Source organism: Gorilla gorilla, chromosome 16 (assembly GCF_029281585.2).
Source record: "Gorilla gorilla gorilla isolate KB3781 chromosome 16, NHGRI_mGorGor1-v2.1_pri, whole genome shotgun sequence".
Lineage (NCBI taxonomy): Eukaryota > Metazoa > Chordata > Mammalia > Primates > Hominidae > Gorilla > Gorilla gorilla.
Window position 1 is genome coordinate 59254180 of NC_073240.2, and position 14203 is coordinate 59268382.

The 14203-nt window shown below is 45.4% G+C and overlaps 1 protein-coding gene and 1 long non-coding RNA gene across 3 annotated transcripts in view; one reads left to right on the top strand and one right to left on the bottom strand.

Moving 5' to 3' along the window:
* The window catches only part of LOC109023501 (uncharacterized), a 64058-nt gene extending 53520 nt beyond the window's left edge, over positions 1–10538 (bottom strand). Inside the window, exons 1-2 of the long non-coding RNA XR_002002903.3 lie at positions 10442–10538; positions 6541–6651 (exon numbers count right to left, since the gene is read on the bottom strand). This is a non-coding gene — a long non-coding RNA (uncharacterized lncRNA). The remainder of the gene's footprint in view (positions 1–6540; positions 6652–10441) is intronic.
* Positions 1–14203, top strand: part of LIPC (lipase C, hepatic type) — a 160132-nt gene that overhangs the window by 78434 nt on the left and 67495 nt on the right. The gene's annotated exons all lie outside the window — the stretch shown is intronic.

Sequence of the window (14203 nt, forward strand, 5' to 3'; positions counted from 1 at the left end):
TCTCAGGCCTATCCTATCTCAGCAACCTGTAGGAATGTCCTCACCTCCAGAGTTAGCCCCCTTGGAAGGAAAATATTTAGTCCCACATTCATTTCTTTCCTATATGAACCTGGAATCACTGGGGGCAGCCTCTCTGAACTGCCCCATTTTCTGAAAAGTGTCAGAAGTACAGCTCAGGTATGGGGCCTTCAGCACAAAGGGCCCAAGTCTTGAGAGGGAGTAGTTTAGGAGTGAAGAAATCCCGGCCTCCCACTATCCAGTCTTAAGGTAAAAAGAATTGTACAGATGAGCACCTTTCTTCCCCTTGGTATTTCCCTTTGGCATGACCCAAAGACCACTCCCATAAAGGGCCATACCCTAGTGTTTTCTGACAATCTAGGGATGAATTCCCTATTACATCTCAGGATGGGAGAAAAACAGGATTTGGGAGTTCTGGTTTAATCACTAAATGAACTTAATCTTGACTTCTGGTTTTGTCATCTGCAAAAGGCAAGTGGTCTTGATGGCTACTTGATAAAGCTGTCTGTGGGCCAAATGAGAGTGTGCCTCTGCAAGTGCACTGTAAACTGCAAAAATAATTGTGGTTCTCTCTGGGCCGCCTTCTACTTCACAACAATACTGAGCTGACCTTACAGATAAGCTGAACAGATGGTTGCCTCCATGGTAGTATTTGAATAGCACCAGAAAGTTTCACCTCTCCAAAGCATCTTTCTGCTGGCCTGAAATTCAACCATTAGGGATTCGTTTTGTGGGGGGGGCTTAAAAGCTTCCCAGGGTTCAGGAGCACTCTATTAAATAGCTGTTGTAATCACCCAGCAGGTTCTTCCTATTCGCTGCATAGACAAAACCAGTTCACCAAGACCATGCTATTGTAGTAGAGTTTAACACAAGGCCAGCTACGCAGAAGACAGTTATTACTCCAATCAGTCTCCCTGAATGCTCAGAGGTCAGGGCTTTTCAAGGATAGTTTGATGTACAGGGGATTAGGGAATGGGTGCTGCAGATTGGTTGGGGATGAAATCATAGGGTTGTGGAAAACAGTCCTCGTGCACTCAGTTGGCCTCTGGGTGGGGTCCCCAAGACTGGCTGAGTCATGAGCCTCAAGTCTGGATGTAGTCAGTCTAAAAAACATCTCAAAAGATCCATCTTAGGCTCTACAATAGTGATGTTATCTATAGGAGCAATTAGGGAAGTCACAAATCTTGTGACCTCTGGCCACATGACCCCTGAGCAGTAAGGGATGATAGAAAATTTGCCTGTATCTTAGCAGAATTCAGGCCCCTTTCATAATCCTGACCTTCTGGCCTTTCATTGGTTTTACAAAAGTGGTTTAGTTTGGGGAGTGGCTATTATCCTTGCTGTAAGGTTAAACTATAAACTAAATTCCTGCCAAAGTTAGCTTGGCCTACGCCTAGGAATGACCAAGGACAGCTTGGAAGTTAAAACCAAGATGGAGTCAACTATGTCAGATTTCTCTGTCATCATTTCACAAAGGCAGTTTCACTGTGACCTGCTAATACTGTGAAAAAAAAAAAAACAGTACTCATTGGGCCTTAGGCATATTCTAGGTTCTTTGCAATACTTAATTTTGTTTTTAATCTCAAACCAGTCTGAGACAGGATTTACTATTCAGCACATTTTTAAAACTGGGAAAATGAGTCTCGAGACGTTTAGGGAACTTGCTAAAAGGTCACATGAGTGAAAGGGTTAGGACTTAAACATGGGTGGGGTCGGGAAGATGGCAGGCACAGGGTATGAGGCCAGGGGAGATGCCCTAGAGCCAGCGACACTCAGCCTACTTAACTTCTTCTAAGGCCCGGTCACCTCCATAAGGACAGCCAGAGCTTCTGCCAGGAAAGAAAGAACGTTGATGCTATTCGTTTTCCAAAACAGCGTATCTCCTCCGGCTAATCTGAACATATTTCTTACAGGGCTCTTGAATGCCCTTTGTAGCTGAGTGGGTGAAACGGCATCACCAACATTTAGCCCTGCTGCTCCACTGAGAGCCGGCGCCGTTCGCGGGATAATTATCCTGTAGTCTTCTCACCTCCAGAGAGAATGCAAGGCGCCCTCCTTCCAAATCTGGCCCGTCACACCAGCACCACTTATTTTTAGAAGCTGTTTTCCCCTCATAGTTTCACAACCTCTAATCTGCCACTCTCCAGTGAATATAAATTAAAACACAACAATGAAATATGGAGAAATGTTTTGTCCCGTCATCTCCAGCTCTCTGAACCCGGGGCTGGGAGTGGGTGGAGCCCCTGATTTGTCTCCCAGGCGACACGGAAAGGGAGGCAGTGAGACGTGCTACCTGGTCGCTTCCGGCTCTGATGAACCACTGCCAACCAGTTATTAGGGAGGAGGGCAGCACTTGCAAAAATTTCAGGTCTCTGAGAGCCCAGAGCCTGAGAAGTGTGGAGGATACTAATTACACCCAGGTGGAAGCCTGGCCACAGCTCACCTCCTAAGGAAAGAGCAAGCCCATTAAATAGCCAGGAAGGAATGGAGTTCACAGGGGATTAGATTTCTAGATTATAGCCTCAGAGTCATTCTCAAATTTATCTCCTAAAATCTGGAGGTCAAGGAACAAAAGCACCCTTGAAGAACAGGTAAAGGGAGCCTGGTCTGAATTCTTAGCTCCTGACAGCCAGGCGGCAAGAGGACAGACATCCCGTGCACACACGCCCGCCCCATCGCCAAAGAAAGCTCTAGAGCTAGACACTTAGACTGGCCTTTCATGAAATGACAGCACCTGCCAAACACAATAGGGAAATAGTCTTAGTCCAGCCAGGCAGTGCCATAGAGTGGTCAGAGCATGGGAATTTCAACCAGACAGCAGCAGGCTTTAATCCTCGCTCTACTCTCCCCAGATGTGTCATCAAGGCAAGTCACTCAGCTTCTCTGAGGTTCAGTTTCCTGGCCTGTAGAGTGGGAATAATTATAATACTATCTTGGTTCTCAGGTTTAAAAGACCAAATGAATGTCACTGCCTGGCAGACTACTTAAAACAATAAGAGGTGCTAAAGTCACTTTAAACCAACCCTCTCCACCCTCTCCTTCCCCACCTCAGTTTCATACCCCAGAGACCAAATTCCTGATGGATTCCTAAATGATATCTCTGCCAAATACTGGTGCCAGGTGTTGGGCAAGGCACAGTTTTGCAACCAGCTGTCAGGCAGCAACAACTTCACAGTCATACTTTTATTCAGTGTGTGGTAAAACTTCTGGGACAAGAGTCAAAGTCGTAGGGCTTTAGTGGGAAACTGCCATTGCCTGACCAGAGGTACAAAGCACTGGCCCTTCCCTCATCCCTGGCCTGACCTAAGAGGGCTGGGGTACCACAGGACTGTTGACCCCACTGAGAGCTCAGGGTGCCAGAAACACTGCCTGCCACGTGATTCCTACTGCTCCTTCCAGAGGTGCTAACAGGCCTGGAGGCTGGAGGTCTCTCTGCCCACACTTTCACACATGACCTGGAGCAGGGGGTCCCAGCTCTGTAGCTGCATTTCTGACCCAGTTGGATACCTTGACATGGTCCCAGCAAGCAACAGAGCACCCATTGTACAGCCTTCCCCAGCCCCAGAGAGGGACTGTCCCTGCCAAGAACAGAGGTGCCACCCAGATTCTGACAGCAGGGGAGGCTCCCCAACCATTCTACCCAGAAGAACAAGCACCCTCCCCAAGATGGCCTGTGGCCCACCCTGCCCTCAGTTCCTAGCAGATCCTCAACTTGGCCTGCTTTGATGTTTGTGAAGGGCAGGTAGGAAAGGTCAGGGAAGTGGAAGAAACCTAAACCATGCTCTCTATGGCCATGGAAGCTTCCTAGGTATTATTACATAGCTGTAGTATATTAATATTACTATAATTAATTGATATTATTGTAATGTTACTATAATATACATAGCCATAATATAAACACATTATAAAGCTGTAATAGCTTATCTTTATTCTACTATGTGGCAAGTCTGTACTAAGCATTCTCCTACTCTTAAACCCCCACAAAAGTATTAGGTATGAACTATCATTGAATTTAGTTTTACAAACAAGGACAATCCAAAGAGGCTAAGTTACTTGCCCAAGGCCACACAGTCCACAAGAGCCCAGGTTCCCACTCAGGCCCATTCTCTTAGCCTCTGTGCCACCCAGCTCTGCAAATGTGGCCACCCAAAGCCAATCAAGCCAGTGGTAGAGTTCTAAAACCAAATCTAGGGCTCTGTCCCACCGATCTCCACCTGGTGCCTGGAATTCCTCTATTTTTGTTTTTTGTTTTGTTTTGTTTTAAAGCTTCACCCCCCTCCTTAAACCCAAATATCCCTGGGACAGGATGGAAATCCATCAACAGGTGCCCGAGTAAGACATCATTCACAGAGCCTTTTCCTCCTGACAGCTGGCCAGGAACAGGAGAGGGGGCCCTGGGCAAATCTGCAGGATTACATCAGAGCTTATTTTCCCCCGCATGCCCCTCATTTTCTACATGCTCTTCCATTCCTGATGGATTCCTAAATCATATCTCTGCTAAATCCTGGTGCCAGGTGCTCTTCCATTCTCCCAGTGATCCAGAACTTTCTTGCTGTCATGAAGAAAACTGATTTAATAAGTAAACTCATACTTAGGAAGCTTCCCATCCACCCTGGCCCCCCATGGTATCTCACGTCATCATCAGACCAAAAGAACCCATACCCTCATCAGTGATGACTCAGCAAAATCAACTTCACATGATTAGGAAGTTCACATGACTAGCAAGGGGAGGAGGTTCTCTCTGCCCGCCACCTCCTCCCCCCAGCACTCCACCACAGCCTGCCTACTGTCTGCTCATTTGGACTAGCAGCTGGTGCTGTGGGATCTTTAACTCCACTGAAATTATGACACAAAATTGGGGCATCGTAGGGAACCTAGGAAAACAGACAAGAAATAAAGACTCCATATGTGCCTGGCCCACACCCGAGTTTGGCTCAGTATGCACACATTAGATCCTGCCATTCACAATTTAAAATATATATATATATATTATTTATTTCGTGTATATATACATATATACACACCCAGGAAAAAAAGTATGTATTTTGTATATATGCAAAATTTATCACGTATAAATAAAATTTATACACAATTCATTACGTATAAATAAAATTTATACACAATTCATTACGTATAAATAAAATTTATACACAATTCATTACGTATAAATAAAATTTATACACAATTCATTACGTATAAATAAAATTTATACACAATTCATTACGTATAAATAAAATTTATACACAATTCATTACGTATAAATAAAATTTATACACAATTCATTACGTATAAATAAAATTTATACACAATTCATTACGTATAAATAAAATTTATACAAAATTCATTACGTATAAATAAAATTTATACAAAATTACATATAAATTTTATACAAAATTACGTATAAATAAAATTTATACAAAATTTATTATGTATAAATAAAATTTATATACAAAATTTTGTATATATTTGTATATGTGACATATTTTTTAAATGTTAATATATCTATAATATTTATATATTTGAATATGTAAGTTTATATATATTTATATGGCTCACTATAAAAGAAATTGAAACCTCCTTAAGCATGAACAACTCCCACGGGTGTTTTTTTCATGAGACGCACAGGAAGATGGCAATGGGTACTGACAGGAATGAATTGCTTGTGGGGGAACTTTATTTACTAGAACAACCCCAGGTAGGAGGAGAGGTTTTAAGAAATGAGAGTAGGGGTTCTGGAGGAGGTCACCTTGCCTCCTAGTACAGAGGTAAGACTCCACTGAGGCTGGAGAATAATGCTCATGAGGAGATTGGCAGGCCCCAGATCCCTGCAGCTACTGGGACAGAGGCTTCAGTTCCTTGCCATGGGGGCCTCTCCCTAAAGCTGCTCACAACATGGCAGTTGGCTTCTCCCACAGCAAGAGAGAGAATCCCCAGAGAGAGCAAGAGGCTCCAAAATGGAAGGCCTAGTCTTTCACAATCTAATCCCAGTAGTGACATACCCATCACTTCTGCTCTGTTATTGGTCAGACCAACCCTGGTGCAATGTGGGAGAGGACCACACAGGGTACAAATCCTGGGAGGCAGGGGCCCTTGGACCATTTGAAGGGTGGTTCTCCAGCAGGTACAGAGTATGGTGAGCCCACATGAGGAGGTGCCCAGATTGCAGCCATAGATCCTTGGGCAGGTCATCCAACCTCATTTACACTGTTTGCACTTACAGAAAATGAGAATAATAGACTCGTCAGGGCTTGGCAATGGCTATGAAAGTGCATTGAACAAAGGGAAGTATGCTGCAGATATAAGACAACATGGTTTTGATTGTAATTACTAGTACCAGTAGCACATAGTTGTGAGGACTCCTATCCTGTTGAGCTAATAGGCCTGACCCACCTGTATCCATCAGTGCCAGTGTATATTTCACATTGCCAATACCCAGCGTCAGATAATGAAGTTTTGCAAAATACAGCTTGGGTGGGATCTCTTTAATGACCTGTTAAAACTGATTTATAGTTAGCTTTTTACCTGAATGCACATAAGGAATCTCTAGTTCTTGCTAGTTCTTGCTTGGAAATGATCTGTTTCTTCATCTGAATGTCCTCCCTTCATCTGATTTCCTTAGCAACCCTGGTTTTTCTGTTTTGATTGACAATACAAAATTAAATATTAGTCCAGTCCCTCACTGGGATATCACAGGTTCCAAAACACCCAGCCCTCATGTCATTGATCCAACATCAACCGTTCCACCGGTCCTTCCCTCCCCTGCCCCCTTACCCTGCCCTAAGGGCTCTCAAGACAGACCTGTTTAACTCTGGGCATTTAGAACACAGAAGACTTTCTCACAGGGAATCTCTCTTTCTAAAATCCCCACAGAGCTGGTCAAGCAAGAAGAGCACTGGACTAGGCATCAAGACCTGGGGTGCTGATCCTGACTCTCATCCTTGACTGCAGTGTGGGCTGGGCAGGTCACTTCACTGCTCTGAGCGATTTAGTTCTGGTTTTGAAAGACTGGGTGATTCTACCCATTATTCACTGAGCACCTCTGGGCCTTCTATTATGGCCTCTTCCCTTTCCTGCCCTGCAGCTCCTTGCCAAAAACAAAGCCTATGCAACCTTCGTAGATACTCTTCATAGAATCTGTTTCTCTCTCCCTGTGGGTTCTTTCCTTCTGAGTACTGGCAGGACTTAACCATATGTTCTAGGCATTGGGTGTGAAACCAGCAAGGCTTGGTGCTGGAAATTTAGCCTCATCTTCCCAACCACCATAGCTAACTCTTGTCAAGTACTTGCTCTGGGTGCCAGGCACTGTTCTACCTCATTAAAACTTCACAGCAACCCTGAAGTGGCTATTATCATCTTCATTTTATAGATGAGGAAATTGAGGCTCAGAGAGAGTAAGTAACTTATTCAAAGTCACCCAGCCCACATGAGGCAGAGCCAGGATTCATGCCCAAGCAGTCCAGAACCCAAGCACGCTGTCTTGGGAATGGATTTTCTTTCCCCATGAAGAATGTAAATTTCTTAATCACAGGCCCTGTTTATTTTACACACAGTCAGCATCTACAAGTCTTTGTTAACTGATTACAGGTTTCTGTAATTCTAGGCAGGTTAAGCATAGGGTCAAGCATAAACTCTGTCCCTACCTTTCCAGAACATATGCTCTGATATATTATAGCAGACAAATGCAAAATTTCCAAGACTCGTGGGATTTAGAAGGGATTTTTCTCAACTCTTCTTTTCCAAATAAGAAAAGGGAAGCTTGAGGAGATTGAGTTACTTCTGACCACATAGCTCCCTGCTGCAGAACCAGGACAGAAACCCAAGCATTCTCATCCCTATCACGAGTTGGATCTAGGGCAGTGGTTCTCAGTGGTTCTCAACTGGGATGGTTTCACTCCCTCACCCCATGAGACATTTGGCAATATCTGGGGGCATCTTTGCTTGGCACAGCTGGAGAAGAGGATGTTACTGGTATCTAGTGAGAAGCCAGGGATGCTGTTAAACATCCTACAATGCACCAGACAGCCTTCACAGTAGAATCATGTAGCCCAAAATGTCAATAGTTCTGAGGTTGAGAGATCCATTCTGTGGGATTTACCAGTTCCTCTAAGGCTCTTTGTTTCTGTATCTTTACAAGCAGTCATCTACAGTTGGACACCTTGTCTTATTCATCCTTGGCTCCAGTGCTCAGAGAAGTGCCTGGCGCGTAATACAAGCTCATTGAACAAGGGAGGGGAGGAGAGAGGGAGAAAAGGAAGGGAAAGAATGACAGAAAAAGATATCAGGCTTTCCTGGCAGGCAAACAAAGTCCAACACTATAAATCAAGACCTCAGTTCATAAAACAGAAGATATCTGACTGTTTGAAATCAATTCTTGTATATCATTCCAGAGAGAAGACTAACTCTGAATACCTTAATTATGCGTTAGCACAATTTAGACGAATACTCACAAAATTAAGCAGAGAACCCAAGCCCTGCTATAGAAGTCTTCCCCCTCTTAAAAAAAAAAAAAAATTAAGATGGAGTCTCCCTCTGTCACCCAGGCTGGAGTGCAGTGGTTCAATCTCTCCAGGGATTACAGGTCTGCACCACCGCACCCGGCTAATTTTTGTATTTTTAGTAGAGACAGGGTTTCACTATGTTGGCCAGGCTGGTCTCCAACCCCTGACCTCAGGTTATCCACCCGCCTCAGCCTCCCAAAGTGCTGGGATTACAGGCATAAGCCACCACGCCTGGCCCTTTAAAAGTAAATCTTGATTGATGGACATGATGAAGTCCGTGAGGTACAAATGCACTGCCTTTTACAAAAGTAACTGGTTCCTTGGAGGTGTCCATTGAGAAGATGGCAGTAGTTAGAGCTGCCACTGAGGAAGACATAATAGGCAGCTCTCATTCCAAGGCAGCTGAGCCACGGACGAAGGCTGGCCTGAGTGGTCAGTGTGCAGTAAATCCAAATCTTTAAATGCAGTTCATGCTTCACCCCCGACCGAATGACAAATGGCTCCCCCGTCAGAGCAAGCTGGCAGGTGATGCACCACTCCTCCTCTCCCCTGCCACCCATGGTGGGACAATCTGTCAGCAGCCACTAATTCTCAGGAATGGATGGGGAAGTGGGGGAAGTCAGGCTGTGTTTATTGGGCAAGGAGAAGGGGTCTCTGAGCCCAAAGACCTTCTTGGGAAATGCAGCTCCTGCCCTCTGCAGCAAATAATGCTCAATGACCAGTCAGGGAGAGCTTGTCTGTGCTCTCATCAAGCTATGGGGAGCATCTAGAAAATGCCTTGAAACCATCAGATGGAAACATCCTCTCATCTTTCTCCCTCCTGGAAGCAATGTGCTCCGCCGCTCTTCCAAACCCTTCCTGTCTCCACTGGTACACCTCTCCAAAGCCCTCTGGATGCCTCCCATGATATGCCTTTCCCAGGCTCCAGGTCGGCACAATGCTCTCCCCACTCTATTCCCCAAATGCATACCTGTCTCCGTCGCAGACACCTTCACATGCCTGGCTGGCAGGAGCTCAGCCCTGCCCATCTGCCTGTCTTTGTTCTGCGACCACCTTCAGGGTCCTCCCTTGGGCTCAGCAGTGAACTGACTTGCCATGGAGCCAATGGAGCTTAGGTGTCAAGATCCTTCACTTGCACAAGCCCCTTTCAACCTCCTCTCCCCCAAAACACAATTATGTATTCATGATGTATTTTTTTTCTTAAAGAGGACCTCCAAATTATATCTAAGATTCAGGCTCTGTAGAACCTGGCTCTTTCCGGCCAAAATATGATCTTTACAGAGCTCAACATGCCTTGCACACACTAGGTGTTTAATAAGAGCTGAAGGATCAAAGAGAATGGATCCTGACCATGATTACAGTTAATTAAGAAAGAGTGATTAACAGGAAAGGGAAGATTGGTGTTTCTCTCAGGCGGGCTTTCATAATTCTTCCTCTACCATCAAACTGAAAAAAGCCAATAGTCTCCCCTATCTCAAATCCAGGATCCTCGGAAGGGCTTGTTAAGTCACAGCCAGCTGGACCCCACCTCGCAAGGATGTGGTTCAGTAGGTCTAGAGCAGGACTTACAATCTGCATTTCTAACAAATTCCTGGTGATGTTGCCGCTGCTGGTCCGAGGCCCTCACTCTGAGAATCACTTTGAGCCCCTGCGTTATCAATAGGGGCCATATTGCCCCCAAGAGGGTGAAATTGTATCTTGAGGCGGGTGATGAAAAAAGTTTTTATTATAAAGCATATATATATATATATATATATATATATATATATACACACACACACACACACACACATATATATACAGTACACAAATAGGGTGCAGTATATCCCTGGTGTTAAAACTTCACGGGTAGACAATTAGGGGGTAAAAATGTCTAGAAAGACTCTTTAGGGGGCAATCATGATAAAATATTGCGTAACACTGACCTGGCTCAAGTGCCTACTTGGTGCTTACTCCCCAGCAGCTGAGCCAGAAGCCCTCACCTGCAGAGACCTGCAGCCCACACCATCTGATACTGTGGAAGAAGCATTAGACTTGGAGTCACAAAACCCAGGTTCAAATCCTAGCTCTGCAGTAACTTCAGGCCTTCCCAGCCACACCCATTTCAGCTTCTGTACTGAAAGAGACAAAGTTACAACCAAAACTGCCAGAGAAAGAATGCTGTGCGGGCTTGGAAGAGATACATGAGGGGGGTGTTTATACAAATAGGAGGGAGCAATACTCCACAGGGCATTGTTGAGCAGCAAAAGCAACACATTAAACCATCTCCCAAGGAGGCTGGGCCTGTCAACGGCCTTGCTTCGCTGAGCATGGAAAAGCACGTGTCAGGCAGAGCAGGATTACTTGGCACAAGAGAGGCCAGGCTGGGGTGGGAAGAATGGAGAGACAGTGCCTGCCAGTGACAGGCTGGGGCAGGGCGAGAACACCAGGGAACATGCACATTGATCCTGATTTGAGCAAGTGTTCTCAGAGGCAGCTCTATAAATTCCTTCACCACCCCTAAGAATTTTGTACTTTGTCGCCTGCCTCTAAACAATGCCTTTGGGGACAGCAGATTCTTTGGGGGTAGAGCCAAAAGAGACTGAGTCTACTTTAATGTTAAGCTGGCTCAAAAACAGACTCACACATAGTGGGGACCACCAGACTCCTGGGTTACAAGTCTTCTGTCTCTGTTAACTATGTGTCCAATCTCCCAGGCCCTAAACGAGGATTCTTTAGGAATGAGTATGTAACAGGAAAGGGAAGATCTGTGTTTCCCTGAAACAGCTTTCATAATTCTTCTACCATCAACCTGAAAAGAACCAATAGTCTCCTCTATCTCTAAACCAGATTCCCATTTCTTCCTTAGAAACTATGTCCAGTCAGCCACCGAACCTTGTAAGTTGATCCCAGTGGATCAACTCTTCCGCTCCAGTTTCTCTGAGCACCTAGGAACTAGTCCCTGTGTCTCTCCTGGGGGGATCCATTTCTTATCCAAGCCCCAGCTCTGCCTGTCCAGCCCAGGAGCCACCTGAAATGCTAAATCTGTCTTCTTGCTAAACAAGTTGGATTGTCATAACTGTATAGCCCTGGTCTAAGTGAGGCTGGATAACAGAAGTGGTCTAGGAAAACTGTGTCCTGGGGAGGAGGTTAAGTGATAAATAGGATGTGGTCACGGTGTCCTAGGCAGTAGCCCCTCGCAATGCCAGTGGACGTCAGGATCACGAATCAGGGAGGTCTGATTCGGTACAAGACGTGAGTTGGGGAGGTCTGATTTGGTACAAGAGATCCAGAACTTGTGTCCAGCTGGAGTAGGGAGAGTAAGGTATAGCAGAGACAGGACAAAGTAAATTGGACCTCAGAGACAGGGCACAGGGCAGAGTCTGATTCCAACTGAAATGTAAGGATCCCCACATCCCTCAACAGTCCCTCAGATGGTGAGGTTTAGGACACAGTAAGGAGGGGTGGAAAGAGCATGGGTTTGGGTATGTCTTCCCTCATGCAAACCGTGGAGCCAGGAGCAGTGGTGTTACAGTGATGTCATCCCCTGAGGCTCAGTTTCCTCGTAGGTAAGGTGAGAATGGAAATGACTGCTGCATAGGCTGTGAGATGATTTTGTGAGATGTAAGCGCCCGACAGATGGTGGTGATGACAATGTTGGAATCAGGTGACTCTAGCCCCTTCACTGTCACGCTTGCTCTCGTCTGAACGTGCTTCCATGTCTCCATGTTGCTCTTGTGTCCACAAGCAAAAGCAATAATCCATTGCCATTTAACCAGCACAAAACTGAATGAGACTGTCACCTTCCTTTTCTAAAACACATGCTTCAGACAGCACAGTCTACAGGCACTTGAGGGCTGGGAGAAGATGCTGTACAATATTTACTCCTGTTGAAAATTATAATCAATAAGTCCCTGAGTGTTTTCATATGTGCTGCTACTAAGCCACCACTCCCTGACCTTGAGCAGATAGGTTTGGGATCCACGTGTAGCCCTGTTAAATTTTATCTTTTCAGATTCAGTCTCTCCCTCTCTCCTCTCCCCCCACCACCCTCCTCTCCCCCCACCACCCCCCTTCTCATCCTTTGTGACACTTTTAGATTTGATATCTCTTCTAGCTTCTTGACATCAGAAATGTGGTGAACTCATCCTCTATATTATCCAAATCAATGACAAAACTCTTGACTAAGAGAAAGCCACGTCAAACCACAGGAACCCCCACCCCCATGGAAGACACACCAGGCCATTCATTGATACTTTTGGGGTGCATTGCTCCCATTAGTGACACAACCTTACCATTCTCGCAGCCAATCCATATTTCTCCCATCTTTCCTCATGGGCATCACTGAGAAACCTTAGCAAATCTGCTTCCCAGACCCTTCTGTTCTCCTTTCACTCCCTCATTTGATCAGCCTCTGGGTACTGCTCGCTCCACCTTAAAATGCCTCCTGTGCACCCTTTCCTCTGCGTCTCTACAACCGCACGCCTCACAGGGATTTCTCATCTCCTCCCAGACCACTGCAGTGATTTCCTAACAGGCCCCCTCGCCTATATACCTAGACTCTTTCTGGGAGGGATTTAAGGTGGCTCAGCCTATGTATATTCACATGTCTCCACCTACTCCCAATGTGATCATTACCTAGAGGCCTCTCATCCTTTTTTTTTTTTTTTTTTTAATGCCTGAAGTTTTTTTGTTTATTCCTTTTTGTTTTCCAGCTCTACCCACCAGTATTTTTTTGGTGATGACAGATCTTCTCCCAAAATGACAAAGAATTTAGAAACATTTTCCATGTATTTTTAACATCTGCGTCAGTGAACAAAGAAATCATAGTTGATGATGGGGTGCGGAGGGAGAAAAGGGAAACTTAATTAGCTTTAGCTTTTATAAGAACTTCCATCAGCGCTGAATGAACTGGAATATGACATCTGATTGGGCCTAATCACAAGGAAGAGTACATTAACTTGCCGTGAATATATTTACCAGTTTTTACAATACCATTTTTAAATCTCTACAGAAGCCAATTTTCTTACAAGAAAATTACCCTACCAAGATTTTTTTTTAGAACAAGCAAATCCAAATTTCTTTCTTACCCTAACCCAGTTCATCCAGCTCTGACACTGTGGCCTGAGGACAGACACTGATGCTATCTTGGAGCCTCTGCCTCTCCACCCTTCAGGAATGTTCTGCACCCTGAAGGAGGTAGGAAAACTTGAGGATGCAAAGAAAAACCAGACATCTGTTATGTCTCTTGATGTTAGGGAGTGGGAGTGAAATTCCAGCTCACCCACACTCCTGGGGAGGCTAGAATTTAATGGGATGCTTGAGATGCGTGGGCCGAGGGTGAGGCTGCAGCCAAAGATGCTTCAGGCTGGACCTGAAGGTGATTTAGTGACCAGAGGGCAATGCCAGGGAGAGAGAGCCTTGCACGGAGTTAGTGACGCTACAGTTCCCAGAGTGGGGCAGGAAGAAGCAGGCACACCATGACATCTTCTCATTTTCTTTCCTTCTCTGCCGTTCCCCAGATGCCCCCTCACCAATTCATCAGCCCTTTCTTTCCTTCCGCACAAGCTGCTCAGCACTTTGGCTCTGCTCTGGAAACATTTCCATTCCTGTGCTGCTACAGAACCCACCCTCCCCACCAGATTGGATGCACCTGGACAGCAGGATTGTGACTTAGCTGCCATCCCGAGTTTTACCTGGCACACGCA